The sequence below is a fragment of the Euprymna scolopes genome, chromosome 19 (assembly GCF_053919585.1).
Source record: "Euprymna scolopes isolate OS-2025 chromosome 19, ASM5391958v1, whole genome shotgun sequence".
NCBI classification, from domain to species: Eukaryota; Metazoa; Mollusca; class Cephalopoda; order Sepiida; family Sepiolidae; genus Euprymna; species Euprymna scolopes.
The window spans coordinates 19,387,668-19,404,862 of NC_136500.1; the positions used below are offsets into that span (position 1 = coordinate 19,387,668).

The following is a 17,195-nucleotide window of genomic DNA, read 5'->3' on the forward strand; positions in this document are numbered from 1 at the left end:
TCTATTAATTCACCGTAGACTGCTTTCGTCAAAGCTTATCAATAAGCGAAAAATAAGTACAATTAAGTAGGCTTAACAGGCCGTCCAAGTAATTGTCATCTAATTAATGTATAAACATGTTCAGTATGTGCGCGCGATAATTAGTTTTACAGCTGACAACAACAACGCCAACAACAACAACAACAACAACAACAACAATAATAATAATAATAATAATAATAATAATTTAAAAAAGGTTTCGCAAAGATGCTTAAAATTATTGATGCCACACATCTTCGACATCTCATAACACATCACAACAAATCACGCAACCTTTGACGAACCTGTTTCTGCCAAACAGTTTACAGAAGCTAATGACGTCACAAAAATATTTCCAATCAAAGAACGTAACAGTTATTCTTGAAAAACGATTATGCCAATTCAACGTCTCCCCTCCATTGTTCGAATTAAAAAAAAATATTAAGTGGTTATAATTTTTTCTTGTCATTTTTGTATGCGAACGTTTTATTTTTACGTATTGGATTCTGCTGAATAGTCGCAAGAATTTGGTTCCAGGGTTTGAGCTGATTTAGCATCGCAACAGGTGAGTGAGGTGCATGCACGTACATTTTTTTTAATGGAAATCGCTCCAGACAATGCATGAAGCCACTTGATGTAAGGAGCTAAAAAATGCTACTATAAAGTCAAAAACCTGCCAACTATAAGTGTCACATGAAGAGTCTGACCAAGAAAACAGTAGTTCTTCTCCCTTTGCCAGAAACATCACTCATTGAATGCGATGACTAAAATCTAAAATTGACAAAACGTGCATTCTGAGATTAGACAGAGTCGCGTGTGAGAAAATTAATGCTTGCGATCAAGTCTCTTTATGATTGGAAAATAATTTTGAAGACTTAAAGTTAATTTTGTAGTTTTTCACCTAACATGGCGGCCGACTATGACGTCAGTTGATCGTCTGATATTTTAAAAGGTTATATTGCGTTGTATTTCATTATATTTCGGATATATATATATATATATATATATATATATATATATATATATATATATATATATAGTCATCGACATACAGTACTGTTTCGTTGTATCACAACTCATCAGTGCCGCTAGACTATCACCTCTCCCAAACCGAGGATTGAACCTAGAACCATCGCATTGACAGTCAGCAGTGCTACCCATCGACCTACGGGAGCGGTGCCCGCAAATAACCTGGCCAAATGTCTATTTTAAACAAACATTTGTCCACCACTTACTTTGCTAGTTATTTCTTCTGAAGAAAAAAAAAACAAACTAATTTTTGATCTTTTGTACGTTGTATTTCTTTTTTTTTGGAACACTACATGTTGGAAATGTTAATTGCCATTAGCATACATGAACTTCCCTCATATATATATATATATATATATATATATATATATATATATATATATATATATATGAGGGAAGTTCATGTATGCTAATGGCAATTAACATTGCTAGACTAGCACTTCTCCCAAGCCGAGGATTGAACCTAGAACCATCGCGTTGATAGTCAGCAGTTCTACTGATCGACCCACGGGAGCAGTGCCTGCAAATAACCTCACCAAATATCTATTTTAAACAAACATTCGTCCACCACTTTTATAGTGCTCAAACCACATACACACACACACACACACACGCACACACACACACACACACACACACACAAACTTACTATTAGAAAATATTTTTGCACTTGTGCACTTCTAGAACACAATCACTTTTTTGATTTGCAGTTGGGACATGGGGAAAGTGCATAGCAAGGGCAGACAACAACTGTTCAAGATGATAAGAGAAGAGTATGCTCTGTAAATATAAACTCACACGATTGATTACTTAAAATTTTATTTTGACAACTTTTATTCATTACAAAAAATAGTTTGGACTTTATTACGAAAATTTAAAATTCTGAAAAAAAAAATACTTTTCTCAAAATTCACATACATTTCAACAATGCATGATAATTTTTTTATTAAAAATAAAAAAAATATCTATTTTGTTTAAAAACAGCAACTCTACTTTGTGCTATTATAAGCTTGACATAATAATTACATGAATGATTCTGCGCTACAAAACAAGTGATGTCAAGAAATGAGCATTTTAACATGCTTAAACAAATAAACGGTGGCAAGGACAACATCTTGACAAATTTGGAATATAGACCTTTTGTCATTTATTGGTATTTGCTCTGTAGTTGCATCGAGCTTCATAAATTAAAGGATTGGTATAAATAAAAGGTGAAATATAATTGAATAAACATATTTTCTTCGTAAACATATTATAAGTCTCTGATATTTATTTTAAAAAAAAAACTTTCTAAAAAAAATGCATTAATAAAAAAAAAATATAAAAAACACTCATTTATTTTCGATTTGGTCCTGAAATAACATTTGCCTGTCCCTGCTATGCACACTTCTCTATGTCCCAAATGAAAATTTTAAAAAAAGTACTCTGTCCTAGTACCTATTTACAATGCCTTCTCATGGGGTAGAGTTAGACACCAGGATCGTTTTTTAACGTGGAGAAAAGGTACAAAAAAAAAAAAAAAAATTGTCTCAGTCGTGAAGGACTGCTACCCCACCGAAAGAGAATAAGAAATGGAAGTGCAGCATCTGAAGAACAGATACTACACTTTGATCTTGCCCAAAAGTGCATAAGTGCCAATTTTTTTTTTTTTTTTTTTTCAATTTCATTGTGAAAATAAATAATTTTTTCTTTCTTTTTAAATAATGAAATATGACATTTAAAAATAGTTAAACGATTAATTAACATTTAATCGGTCATCATTTTGAGTGAACTGAAAAACTACAACGTTATCTTAAATTTACTTAATGTACTTTAAAATGGCAAATAGGCTGCAATTTCTGCCTTGAATTAAAGTTTAACTCAGGGTTTGTATTACAATCTACAGAGGTACGAAAATGTTGCCAAAATCAAATATGTAACAAATAAATGTTATCAAAGGAAAGATAAGTTACTTTTCTACTTAACTGGATAAGTTTTTAATGTTTTTATTTAATGTAAAATGTTTATTCGGGTCGAAAAGTAATATCAGACGTTATCGAAGAACAAGGAAAAATGGTCGCAAAGTGTTCTTACATCTTTTAAGTCTCGATATTCACTTCAAAATAAGAAATAAAACCAAGTGGTGTTAGAAACCCACCCAATAAATGTTACCATGACATTTATTGGGTGGGTTTCTAACACCATTTTTTGTTATATTTCTTCCTTTCAACTTCCTGTTGGTATAATCGGGAAAACGAGGAGCAGGGAATGAATTCCAAAGGCAAGCAGCCCGAGAAAAGAAATTATTAAAGTAGAAAATTTACAACATCTAGGGACCGCAACAGTGAATGGGTGAGATTATTCTTAATAGTCTGGTGGGTCGGGGTTAAGGCAAACACAGTGATGCAAAACACTGCAGCGATGAAACAGGGCTAGAGCTTGGCAGACAGTGTGGCATCTATTAGCTTTGAATTGTTTATTTTCTTTGGTGCTTGCTAAGATAGAGTCGACCGATCGATTTTTTAAATATGTCGTTTTAAGCAAAACAACAGTAATTATTTGTAATGCCGAAAATAGTAATATATCCGAAAATTAATCAAGCAGGAAATTATTTATAGTTAAAACTAATTTTTACGGAAAATTGGAGGAAATTGTATTTTCCCTAGATGTAAGCACCTTGAAGATTGCGAATACAGGGGACACACTTATTCCCCTTTTCACCACTTTAATAGCGAAGCAACCAACATTTTAGCCTTACAGCAATAGACTTTTTGTTTTTTTTATCAAAAACACATTAGCAGTTGTTCTACTCAATGAATTTTCGTAATTTTTGGATATATTACTATTTTCGAGATGTTTTTTTTTTTTGTTTTTGTTTTTTTTTGCTTAAAACAACATATTTAAAAAAATCGATCTGCCGACTCTATCTTAACGAGCCCCTTTTCAATTTTTAACATCCTCCTGGGTAAATATCCAGATCCGCTACTACAGAACACCGACCACTCTAATTTGTTTTTTTTAATGGTAATTGAGGTCGCTGACAACGAATCTGATAGTCAAACTTGGGGCAAATTTATCGTTTGCATGGTATTAACCCCCGAACCCACGAATAACTTTCCACCATTTTGCGCTGCAGCATGAACGACGGCTTGCTTCACCTAGCAAACTGCCTTCTCACATGGCGTACCAATCAAAAAATTACGGACTGATATTTTTTTAATGACTTACAGTTAAAGAAAAGTACAACAAATTGGGGGACATTTTTTTTTTTTTGTCTCACGTAGTTTTTAATGTGGTTTACAAAAACATAAGCACCAAACATCTTTATGTTTTTCATTCTTTTTTTGCGGCGGGGGGGGGGTTCAATTATAGAACTTATGTGGCTTAATAGGTGCTTTTGCAGTTTAGTTAAACGTTTTTCCGTAAGTAACGCACCGACATTTACCAATTAGAACACCATTTAACATTTTCCGAAGATTTTACTGTTTACATTGGGGGCACGAGGGGGGGGCGGATCGCGCGCCCCAACATCACATCCGCCCCCCCCCCCCGCTCGCGCCCCTAATGTAAACAGTAAAATCTTCGGAAAATGTTAAATGGTGTTCTAATTGGTAAATGTCGGTGCGTTACTTTTTGAAAATTTGAAAATTCTATGTTCCAGGTAAAAAAAAAAAACAGATAAATTAACCCCCCCCCCTACTCCAACTTGGAGTGCTTTCCTTTTCTTGTTTTATTTCTTTTTCAGCTAATTTTAAATTTTCCACCCAAAAAGTGCCATAATGTATTTTTGAAAATTAGAAAATTCTATGTCCTGGAAAAAAAAAAAAATCCCCTCCCCCAACGTAGTTTGCTTGGTGAAGCCGTCGTTTATGCTACAGTGTGCATGCGCGTAGCGTAAACGGAAGCTGCAAAATGGTGGAAAGAAGTTCGTGGGTTCAGGGGTAAATACCATGCAAACGGTAAATTTGCCCCAAGTTTGATTATCAGATTCGTTGTCAGCGACCTCAATTACCATTAAAAAAAAAAACAAATTAGAGTGGTCGGTGTTCTGCAGTAGCGGATCTGGATATTTACCACATCCTGTACAAAAGAAAGAAAGCAGTGACTATGACGCCAAATTTAGGGGCATCACGAACACTGCCGATGTTTTGGTGCTTTTGCACAGTCTTTCGTACCGTTTTCTCATCACATTCCAATCTGCAGCCGATTTCTCGATTGGATAAACCAGAAAGGTGGAGATTAATGAGCTCCTGACGATCACTAAGAGAAAGTCGTGGCATATGGACTAAATGTTACGTGTATAACCTGGAACAACAACAATTACGATTAGAGATGCTTTGTTGTCTATTGGTGGATATTTTAAACTGATTTAGGGACGATAATTAAAGCTGGTTTTAAGCGAATTTGTTGCTGCTGGCTTTCTTTTGCCTCCTCAATTTGAAGGGTTTTTCTTTTTTTTAATGACGTGAACACTAGAATATTTCTATTAAAAGTCAAATATGAACAGGTAAAATTATAGAGGAATAAAAGGCGAATCAAATGAGGTATAGGTTGTTTAAACAGTTACACTAAATTTAGTTTTAATTTGCAGTTTTTTTTAACTTTGCAGACTTTTTTTGCCGGCACTGTATATATATATATATATATATATATATATATATATAATATTAAATAAAAAATGAGAATTAAAAGTTATGTATAACTTTTTTCTCTTCTTCTTCTTCTTCTTCTTCAATAAGAAAAACTTAAATTAAAAAAAAAAAAACTGTTTAGGCCATGGCATTTCGATGCTAAACGCTACTAATCATAAGAGAAGAAGGGCCAGAATTATACAAAATGCAAATATAGAAAAAAAACTGGCTTAACGACATTTTGATATGAAATGAGAATGAAAGAATACGATAATATGATTAGTAATTAAAAATCGGTACAATATATAAGGGTAAATTGGAAAAATACACACACACATACACACACACACACATATATATATATATATATATATATATATATATATATATATATATATATGTAGGCCACTATGAAGGTCCTGGATATGACCTTAAACTATATCCAGTGGTGAGGCCCCAGCTTGCGGGCTTTGCGGAGTGTGGAGCCGCCCTTTAATTGCCATTGCTCCCAGGTTCACTCTGACCCGGAGTGGTAATACCTGTTAGGGTCCCAACTATGGGTTAAATAGAAACCGACCTGAAAACAACAAATATATTCTTTAAAAAATTTTTCTTCAAAATCTTTGGATTCGGCATTAAATAACCTGAAAAGGGTTGATATCCCGTAAAAAAAAAAACATCAACCAACCAAGACACTATGAAATAAAGAAAAACTAATAATAAAAGGAAAAAATAGAGAAGATGGAAGAGAAAGTGGAGAAAGAAGGAGAGGAGATAGAAACAGTATATATGACAATATAAAAATATATACTGATGTATACAGATTTATTCATTTATTCAATAAGGATGATACATCAATTATGGGTGTATGATAAGTAAGAACCATTTACATCATGGTATTTCGAAGCAAAATGCTTGAGAGAAGATGCTAGGTAACATAATAGGGATGCGATGTCTAGCGATAGTTACATTACTATTCACATTACATTTAAATTTCTGCTTGTTAAAACATTCAGGAAATCCGGAAATTTCAAAGTTTAAAATTTAGCAGTTTGAGAGAAGAAACTTATCAGAGTAGAAAGGGTTGAATTTTGCTTCTAGATGAGATATAGTCGATGGTATTTACACTGAGCAGACACAAGTGGTATAAGTTCGTCAGAGCATGTTGCATTAAAGCACTTGTGAAACAAGCACAAGGATGGAACATTGCGGCGATGGGACAGAGGTTGGAGATTGGTTAGTAGTGCAGGATCGATTAGATTGGAAACTTTTTTTGTGGACTCTGTCTAAAAGCGAGAGACTAGTAGCTGATGTATCAGCTAAGATGTAGCAATAATACTCCATGCATCGGGGAATGGTGGCTTTGTAAAAATTTATTTGTATGTATGTACAGGACTCACTCCTAAGCTAGTTAACCGATGATTATGAATTTAGAATGTAGGAACGCAGATTCTAGGCAAAAGGTGTCTCAATGTGGACTATATTTAGTTTAATTTAGTTTTATACAAATGGGATAAAAGGGAGGTGAGAGTCCTTTGTGAAATTTCAAATAGCTCTCCAAATATTCCCCAAATTTCATTTCGTTTGGGGCATTAGTTCTTAAAGGGTGGGATAATATGAGCACAATCTTCTGTTTGAAAATTCCCATTTTTTAAATTCAAATTGAATTTGATCCTTAGACATCAAACACTAATTAAGCAAGATTCCCTGAATTTCAATTTCTTCTTGAGACCGCTTAAGTTTATGCCTTAAATTTGAGATATTTTCTGGAGTACAATAAATTTTGATCAACATTGGAATACAGATTCTAGACGTAATGTTTTGTATTGTTAAATATTGTGTTAGTTTTAACTAAACAAAAAATATATGAATAAACACAATTGCCCAATTACGTTTACACATTTATTATACACTGACAAACATTCAAACAACAATAAAACACAATACAATAGTGACAGTTCGATAAGACTCACGACTGGTGGAAAAAGTTCTCAGAGCTCACCTCATGGTGGAACAAAGGTTCTCCTCTTCTTGAGAGGGAAAAGGTAACACGTCTGCCCGTGACCAAAGGGAAAAACCAACCAGCCTTAGAGCAGGGGCAGATTACTCCTCCCCAGTGTCCTCTAATTTTTAGTCCCCTACAACACCCTCCCCCCAAAAAAGACGGAGTACTTTTAATTGAATGTTGTGAGAGGATTGTTTTTTTTTTGTTTTTTTTATGTAGAGACAAAGTCTCTTAAATGGGCAAGCCATTTTACCTGTCTGCCCGAACATGTTTTTTTATAAGGGCGTTTTTCCAATGTCACTTCGACTGGCATCCTTTGTGAGGGATTTACTTCTAAATATGCATCCTCGAGTGTTGCGGGTTTCAACCTGTCAATTGAGATATTTTGTCCTTAATGAGGACGCTGAAATACTTTTTCTTGTTAACTTTAAAAGGTTCGCGGTATGGTGGTTGCAGGGTATGCGACATAGCTGTATCGCGAACAAACACATATGTGTTAGCGCACTTGTTTATTCCTGATGGAGAATATGCCATTTTGGCCAGGGTTATTGTCTATCAACAAATGATGCAGGGTCCCAAACTTTATTTGGTGTATCACAAAAGTATTGTGCTGGCAGCCGTAGTGTGGTACCATACAGCGCTTCTGCTGCTTAGCAATTCATATCCTTCTTCACTGCTGTGCGCAAACCCAGCAAAATTAAAGGAAGGTGTTCTAACCACTTTGTATTGCTGGTAAGCACTGCACGTAAAGAGGCCTTTAGGCTGCAATGTAGACATTCGGCTGCTCCGTTTGCTTGTGGATGGTATGCTGTCGTGTGTATACTTCTGGTGCCCAAAAGTCCTGAGAGTTTATGAAACAGTTCGGACTTGAAGTCAGTTGTCACATTTTCCGGGACACCGAATCTTGCAACCCATCCAGCAAGGAAAGTTCTGGCTGTTGTGTATGCTGTCATATCTGGCATTGATAAGGCTTCAAACCACCTTGAAAATCTGTCGACACATGTCAACAGATAGCATTGGCCTTCACATGTCGGAAATGAACCAGTGATGTCGAGGTGTATGTGCTTGAACATCTCATCAGGTACTGGAAATGTGCCTAGTGGCGCACGTGTATGTCGACCGACCTTGGCCTTTTGACACTGCACGTACTTGTTTGTCCATTCTTGCACATCTGCTTTCATCCTTGGCCAGACATACCTGTCTGTCATCAAACCTATCGACGCATTGGCCCCTGGGTGTGATAACCTGTGTACCACATTGAATATGTCTTTCTTTAAGGATGCTGGAACATATGGGTGCAGTTTGTCAGTGCTGATATCACACACTATTTTTCTAGGACTGTTGGGGTGTGCCATTTTCACCAGCTGCAGTGATGTTCCATTATTCTGCAGAAGCTTCTGCAGGTGCTCGTCTTTTTCTTGCTCCATAGCTAAGGTGTTGGCTTCGACGGAAGGTCCCAATGTGAAGGAGTTTATTCCTTGTGACAGTGTATCTGCTGGTATATTGTCAGCTCCCTTCACGTGTCTGACATCCGACGTAAACTGTAGGATATAGTCCAACTGACGAACCTCTCGGGGAGAGTATTTGTCTGAGGAGGACTACAGAGCGCCTAATAGAGGCTTGTGGTCAGTCACCAAGTAGAATGGCTGTCCCTCTAGGAGCTGCCGATAATGTCTTATTGCGGAAAACGAGGCCAACAACTCTCTGGAAAATGTGCTATAGCGCGTTTCTGCGTCAGTCAATTTCCTGGAGAAGAAAGAAATAGGTCGCCAGTTCCCATTACATTTTTGCTGCAGGACCGCTCCAATTCCACTTGCAGATGCATCTACTGCCAGGCAAAGTTCACTATCGGGTTGAATGTGGGACAGCTTTGCGGTGTCTTCTAACATAGCCTTTACTTTGTTGAATGCTGCTATTGCTTCCTCCGATAGTGTAATGTTACAGTTCTTCACATTTGTCAGCATACCTGTCAATGGCAAAAGTACTTGGGCAACATAAGGGAGAGACCTACGATAGAAGTTAACTAATCCTAAAAATTGCCGCAACTGTCTCATTGTAACAGGGATAGGGAAATCTCGGATGGACTTGACTGTCTCTGGGGATGGGGAAATTCCCTTCTCTGAAATATGGTGCCCCAAAAATATAACCTCGGATTGACCAAAAGTACATTTCGATGGATTTAAAACAACACCATATTGGTTCAGGCAATCGAAACTTGGTGCACATGATCTATGTGTTCCTGCCTATTCCCGCTAGCAATGAGGACGTCATCTATGTATGCACACACCAATGGCAAGTCATGCAGAACCTGGTTTATAAAACGTTGGAACGTTTGAGCTGCGTTGCGTAAACCAAATGGAACACGCAAAAATTCAAACATTCCAAACGGTGTGGTAATTGCCGTTTTGGGAATATGTTCGGGCTCCACAGGGATCTGGTGGTATGCCCGAACGAGGTCTAATTTAGTAAAGACCCTATTATTCTGGGCCACTGCTGTTATATCTTGGATATGTGGTACTGGGTATCTATCCGGTTTCGTAGCACCATTTAAAGCTCGGTAGTCCCCACATTCCCGCCATGCATTTGGACCCTTACTAACAAGATGAAGAGGCGAGGCCCATTCGCTATTTGAAGGACGAACTATGCCAAGCTGCATCATCTGCTGAAATTCTGCTTTCGCAGCCTTTATTTTTTCAGGTGTTAAACGTCTGGCTTTACAATGGACGGGTGGGCCTTTTGTCTCAATGTAATGAGTTACAGTGTGTGGTAACACTTCCTTGTGAAAGGAGGGGACCGATATCGAAGGATATTCCTTCAACAGACTCAGGAAGGCTTCGTCCTGGTCTGCATGTGCTACCTGTGGACCTAATGGTGTGCCAGTCCCCATCACCCCACATGCTGCAAGTTGTGTGCTTGGATCTCAGAGACACTGGCCTGACATATCTACTACCAGGCCAAATGCTTGCAGAAAGTCAGTACCCAGCATAGCACTGCTTACGTCAGCCATTATGAAAACGTGGATAAATGATCTGCGTAAACCCAAGTTAAGGTCCATGCACCTCTCCCCATAAGTCCGTATTATCGAACCGTTTACAGCTTGCAGTGTAAATTTACAGGGAGGAGACATTTTGTCCACTGATGTTGCCGGGATAAGGGAAACTTGTGCCCCACTGTCCACCAAAAACGAGATGCCTGTATTTTTATCTACAACATAAAGTAGGTGGCCAGAGCAGGATGCACTGACAGTTGATGCCGCTCTCATCTGTCGGTTTAGGCTTTTCCCTGCCCCTTATAGTTGCAAGGTGGAATACAAGAGTTGGCATTTTCGCCAAATCTCTTGTGCTTCCAACAAATAGCTTCTTGCTTGCATTCCCGGGACTGGCTGCGACCTCCTCTGCTGCCATGTCCCTGCTTCTGTTTTAATGATAGTCTGGCGATGTCTTCCGCCATTCTGTCCATACGGGCTTCCAACCGTTTTTGGCCCTCCATTAATTTTTCCAGAAGCTCGTCTCTTCCAGAGGTCTTCACGCTGGATACTGCAGACGATTGTGTGGATAATATGTCTGCAATGTGATCTGCTAGTTGTTCCACCGGTGTGGACTCGTCCTGAGCGGCGATAGCCACCTTATACTCCGTCGGGATCCGTTAGAGGAATATATGCTCAACGATATTTTTATCCATCACACCTTCAGCTAATTTTTGTAACCGTTTTAGAAATTGGGACGACTTGCTATCTCCCAGGGTCTCTTGTTCCAACAACTGTGAAATACGCTTACGCGTGGAAACAGTCACAGCAGTCGTGACTCTCTCCTTAAGTACATCGTACAGCTTTTCTGTAGGTGGAGAGATTAGTAATCAGTAATTAGTAATCAGTAATTGTATCCTGAGGTAAAATGGATGCGACGTAACAGAATTTCTCTGCCTGGTTATCAATCGATTTTTGTTTGAAAAATAAATTGAGTTGAGCAAAAAACAAAGCAAGGTCGTCGCGAAATAACGAGGCATTAACGTTACAAGTTGTCGCCATTTAAAAATATATATATATTTATTTATTTATCTATTTTACCGCACTGGAAACTACAACAGTCTAGCAGCAGGGCATGGAAAGAAAGGAATAGTAATAATACAACATAGAGGGTAAGGCGGCACAGAGACAGAACACAACGTACTCGCCCATATCAGCCAATCCTGTATCAGGTGCCGAATTTGACAGGAATACCGACAGCCGTTTCAGGAACGAAATTTTCCTATAAGGGATAATTTAGTTTCGAAAAAAAACTTGTTGCATTTGTTGTGCACGATTAAAACAAAACCCTAGTTCTATCCTTATTCTATCGACAAAAATATGTAAAGAATAGAAGAAAAATCGTGTTGCTATCTTAATTACGCTACCCTACGAATTTTTATTTAGGGAATGATAATTAGAATTCTAGAAATAAAATTTACATCCTAACTTTTTCTTATTGTTCATAAAAATATTTTTTTACTTTTTTTTTTTTTAACAGAACTTATTATTATGTATGTGCGTGTACATATATATTTTCTCGGAGTCACCACTTTGTTAGTTTTAATTAAACAAAAAATATATGAATAAACACAATTGCCCAATTACGTTTACACATTTATTATACACTGACAAACATTCAAACAACAATAAAACACAATACAATAGTGATAGTTCGATAAGACTCACTGACTGGTGGAAAAAGTTCTCAGAGCTCACCTCATGGTGGAACGAAGGTTCTCCTCTTCTTGAGAGGGAAAAGGCAACACGTCTGCCCGTGACCAAAGGGAAAAACCAACCAGCCTTAGAGCAGGGGCAGATTACTCCTCCCCGGTGTCCTCTAATTTTTAGTCCCCTACAATTGTTTAGTTTCTAAAGTCTTAGATGTTTTAGCACGAACATCAACAACATTTTTTTCATCTAACCCTAACCCTAACCCCTTCTCCTAATGATCAAAGAAATAAAGGTACTTGTCAAGACATTAAAAAAATGAAAATTTCGAAAAAAGTTTAACTTGTACGCATCTGTTATGGAACGAAGTTCTCCGAAAAAAAAAAAATTCACTTAATTTCATCAAGTAGTTTTTATTTTACAGCGAAAAAAACAATTTGATACCGAGCAAAAGGTTCGATTTTAGGAAGAAAAGCTAGAATTAAAGATGGGAGGGGAGTGTCGGCGCTTTACATGGAGTTATCTCCTGTGTCGTTTGTAAAATTAAAACAAAAATTTAAAACAAATCCAAGATGTCTGCCTTCAACACGCTCTCATAAAAACGTGTTTTTTCTGCTGTAAAAAAAAACAAACAAACAAAAAAAACTACTCGATCAAATTAAGTGAGATTTTTTCGGAGATAATGCATTTTAATAGTTTTTTAACACACACACACAAAAAAAAAAATCAATAAAATAAAATACATAAAAAATAAAGAAATAATACTGCCTTTTCCAGCGTTTTCTCTTTTTTCAAGCAATTTTTTACCGATATCTTTTGAGAGTGATTATTCGTTCATTTCATTTTATTTTTCCGACAATTTATTACCTAAATCTTTCAAAAGAGATTCGTTCATTTAAATATTATTTTAATTTTATTTACTTTAATTATTTTAATTATTTTTAATTACATTTCATATACTTTATTTCATGTATTGTCTTATTAAAATGTATTCCGTTCCCATATCTGTATTTTACAATTTTAAGTTTCCACGTGATTCGACATCAACATCGGTCGGCCATGCCCATGCTATCTACTCAACCTATGAAAGCTCAAATTGCCGAATTTTCTTATTTTGTTCTAGCTGGGAATGGGGTATCCAATTGGATGCCAGACATTCATCCAGTATCTCATGTATTCTAACCGAGAGATCTTTTTAAGATTCTAACCGTCCATTAATTATTTGAATCTCTCTTGCACTTTGTTCAGCAAGTTGTTTTTGAAATTCTTTTTCATGAGTCTAGTTGCCTCTATAATTATTGGAATGATGGAGACCTTCTTAAGACCTTGGTATTTTGTTATCTTTTCCCTCTCAGCTCGCTTTAATCAGGCATCATTGGGTACACTAACTTCTACTAAGGTTGCTCCTTCCCCCTACTTGTTTTATATCACAATATCGGGTTTAACAGCTCCGTTTTGGGGAATGGCATAAATTATGAAAAAGAAACTAAAAGTTCATTATTAGTTATTCATTGACGAAGAACGCGAACGTTTCATCACTATGGAAGAGTCTAATTGGAGGAGTATTTTGATGCATTATTTATGAATATATATAGGTGAATGGTTTTCTAATAGTTGGAAGTAATGTAATTAATATGAATTGTTTGCTTAATATAGTAAAGCTGTTGTAATAGTTTAATCAAATATAAAGATTATAGTACCTATTAGCAAATCTGGACATCCGTACATCTGAGAAAAAGAGGTGCTGTAGAAATTATAATTGTTAATAATCTTCTTCAATGGTGTGAGGTGAGTGAGAGGATTTAATAGATAGAGAATTTAAGTGTTTGCTCCTGTCTTTGTGGGAAAACATTTTTTTTTTAAATTACATTTTCACCCCAAACAAGGCACATTGCCACTTTGGTGTAGGGAGCTACTACTATAAGGGGCAACAACTACTGGGGTACTATGTTGGGAATTGGGCAGCAAGATGTCGGTTCACGTTACACTTGAACTTCTGCATGTCAGTACAGTTGGGGAAGCAGTGGCCTGGAATGGAATTCCAGAGTTTAGCGGTTCTGGGGAAGAAACTATTGGAGTAGAAAGATCTTTTACATCTAGGGATCTCTACTGTGTGGAGTGGGATTTAGCTGCCTGTTGTGTTTGTCGAGGGTGTCTACGTCGTGGAGCCACAAGTGTCTGCAGTTTGTCAGAGCATTCACCATTAAAATACTTGTAGAACAGGCAGAGGGATGCAACATTACATCGATGGGACAGAGGCTGAAGCTTAGATGCCAGATCAGGGCCTATCAGATTGGCGACTCTCTTTTGAACTTTGTCTAGGAGTGAGAGACTAGTAGCAGATGCACCAGCCCAAATGTGACAGCAATACTCAATACATGGGCGAATGGTGGCCTTATAGAGGTACAGGATACTTTCAGGTGTTAGTAGTTTTCTAGCATGGTAGAGAGAGCCTACCTTCTTCGTAGTGGCCCTGGCAACGCTTTCAATGTAATTGTTCCAACTCATGTTTCCTGTGAACGTTAGGCCAAGCAGTTTGAAAGATGTACTCTCAGATAAAGAGTCACTGGCCATTGCTATTGGTGGCAGAGAAGGTTTCTTGTAATTATTGAAGGAAACAAGTTTAGTCTTGGCAGCATTGAATGTGGCCATCCATTTTTGTTCCCATTCAACTACAGATTGGAGGTCATCCTCTAGTGTTTTTGCCATTTCTTTAGATATTTGTTCATTTGTTTTCCTGTCATGCCTGTTATAGAGCGTGGTGTCATCAGAGGCAGTTTTGTCGAGGAGGTCATTAATGAATATTAGGAACAATAGAGGTCCAAGGATAGGCCCCTGAGGCACTCCCGCATTTATATCATATTGTTTAGATGTACGACCGTCGAGGACAACCTGGATTTTTCTCTTATCTAAGAAGGATTTAATTATGTTAAGTATTCTACCAGTGATACCGTATGATCTAATTTTCTTGAGGAGACCCTCATGCCACACCCTGTCAAAAGCCTTAGATATATGTAGAGCTACCGCTCTGCCCTCCCCGCGCTTTGTCCAGTGAATGGTATATGCGTTCAGAGATTACAGTGAGGATGTCTGCTGTGGAACAGGCTTGTCTAAATCCATATTGTTTGTCAGTCAGAAGTTTAGCATCTGTAAGGTGATGGACTAGAGCATGGTTAATTAAGGTCTCAAATATTTTGGCGAAAAGTGGGAGGAGGCTAATGGGGCGATAATTAGATGGGTCAGTTCTTTCACCAGAATTCTTGAATACTGATACCACAGAAGTAGTTTTCCAACAGTCCGGAAAGCAAGATTCATTAAGGCATTTGTTGTAGAGTTTGGAGAGAACTGGAGCTACTTCGACTGAGCACTTTTTTAATAGCACAGCTGGGATGAGAGATAAATTTTGTTCGGAATGTAATAATTTTAAAACGAAAATGAAATATATGCCCAGTTTTGCAAAACACGCTTTAGGAAGTGCTGCAAGTGACGAGAGTGAAAGATTTAGAGACGTTCTCTCTCTCTCTCTCTCTCTCTCTCTCTCTCTCTCTCTCTCTCTCTCTCTCTCTCTCTCGTTCTCGCCACGCCCTGCTGACTTAATATCTTTTTTGTTGATTCAATTATTAACTAGTTGCATTTGTTAGCTGACTCGCCAAAAGCTTGACACAGAATTTTAATCATATTTACTGTGTGTAATTCAGTTATATAATTTATCGCTAAACTGATCGCAGTGAACAGTACCCCCACACTAGCCTTAACCCCAAAAGTATTAATTCAGATGCTTTTTTCTTTTTCTTTTTTTCTTTTTTGTCCGTATGTTTTGCTTTTTATACTAACTAATTAGTGAACCGTAATTGTTTTCATGTGTAGAACTAATAATGCTACGACATTATTGGAAGTTAAATTGTTATCAATGTGTGGTAGTCAAGTGTCGCCAATTTCAACTGGTAACAGGCGTCATGAATGTCATTATAATGTTACATAGGAAGAGGGTGAGATTGCAGGATCTCTGATTATCTAAATCACGTGTTAGAAGCGATAGAGACATGTTTTAAATAGTTTGAAATTCTAAGAAAAAGTATTTCAAATGGGATGCTTTCACAGAAGGTATGACCCTATATGTTTCTATTTACTGGCCCCCTCCTCCTCCATGAGGGCAGAGATATACACAAGTTCGAGTTTGAATGTAGGGAACATCAACCTTTCCAAAAAGCGTCACTTAATTGAGACAGGCAGAATAAAATATATTCTAATATATGAAGTCAGCCTCTTTATCGTTTCTTTGTTATCGATAGCTTTCTTCCAATGAAATTAATATTTGATTCTGATAAATAAGTTTTTCTTGTGGATCATTGTGCTAAGAAGACTAAAATCTCATTCGATTTAATCCAATATATAAGGAAAATCAGTCTCTTCATTATTTCTTTGTCATCGGTAGCTTTCTTCCTACAAAAGGAATATTTAATTCTGATTCGTCAGTTATTAAGAAAAATTAAATATCATTTCTTGAGTTAAAAGCCATGTTTGGTTTCAGAACAGTTAACATAAAACAAAACATAAAAATATTTACAAGTAAACACACTCTTTCAATACTACTGCTATAATGTTTGGAAGCGATTATGAGGTCTATAACGTTGATGATTAAAGGGAGATAAGAACGACTAACTTAAAATCAAATGTTTTATGTATAGGTAAAATCTAATAATAAGAATATCAAAATATAGTTATTTGGTTAGTGAGAAAATATACAGAAATTTTTATATTATCTTAATTGGAATTCATTATTGAGATGAGTATTGTTTATATTAATTTATTTATTGCGGGCTATTATTCTCATCTTTATTAGTTGTTGTTTCACGAC

The 17,195-nt window shown here is 36.7% G+C and overlaps 1 protein-coding gene across 2 annotated transcripts in view; it reads left to right on the forward strand.

Moving 5' to 3' along the window:
- Positions 1-261: 261 nt before the first annotated feature.
- LOC145303465 (protocadherin-11 X-linked-like) overlaps positions 262-17,195 on the forward strand; it is a 50,724-nt gene continuing 33,790 nt past the window's right edge. The window contains exon 1 of one of the 2 annotated variants that reach the window (XM_080144805.1): positions 262-583. The gene's annotated coding sequence lies outside the window, so the exon portion shown is untranslated. The remainder of the gene's footprint in view (positions 584-17,195) is intronic. The other variant, XM_080144804.1, reaches the window with a different exon arrangement.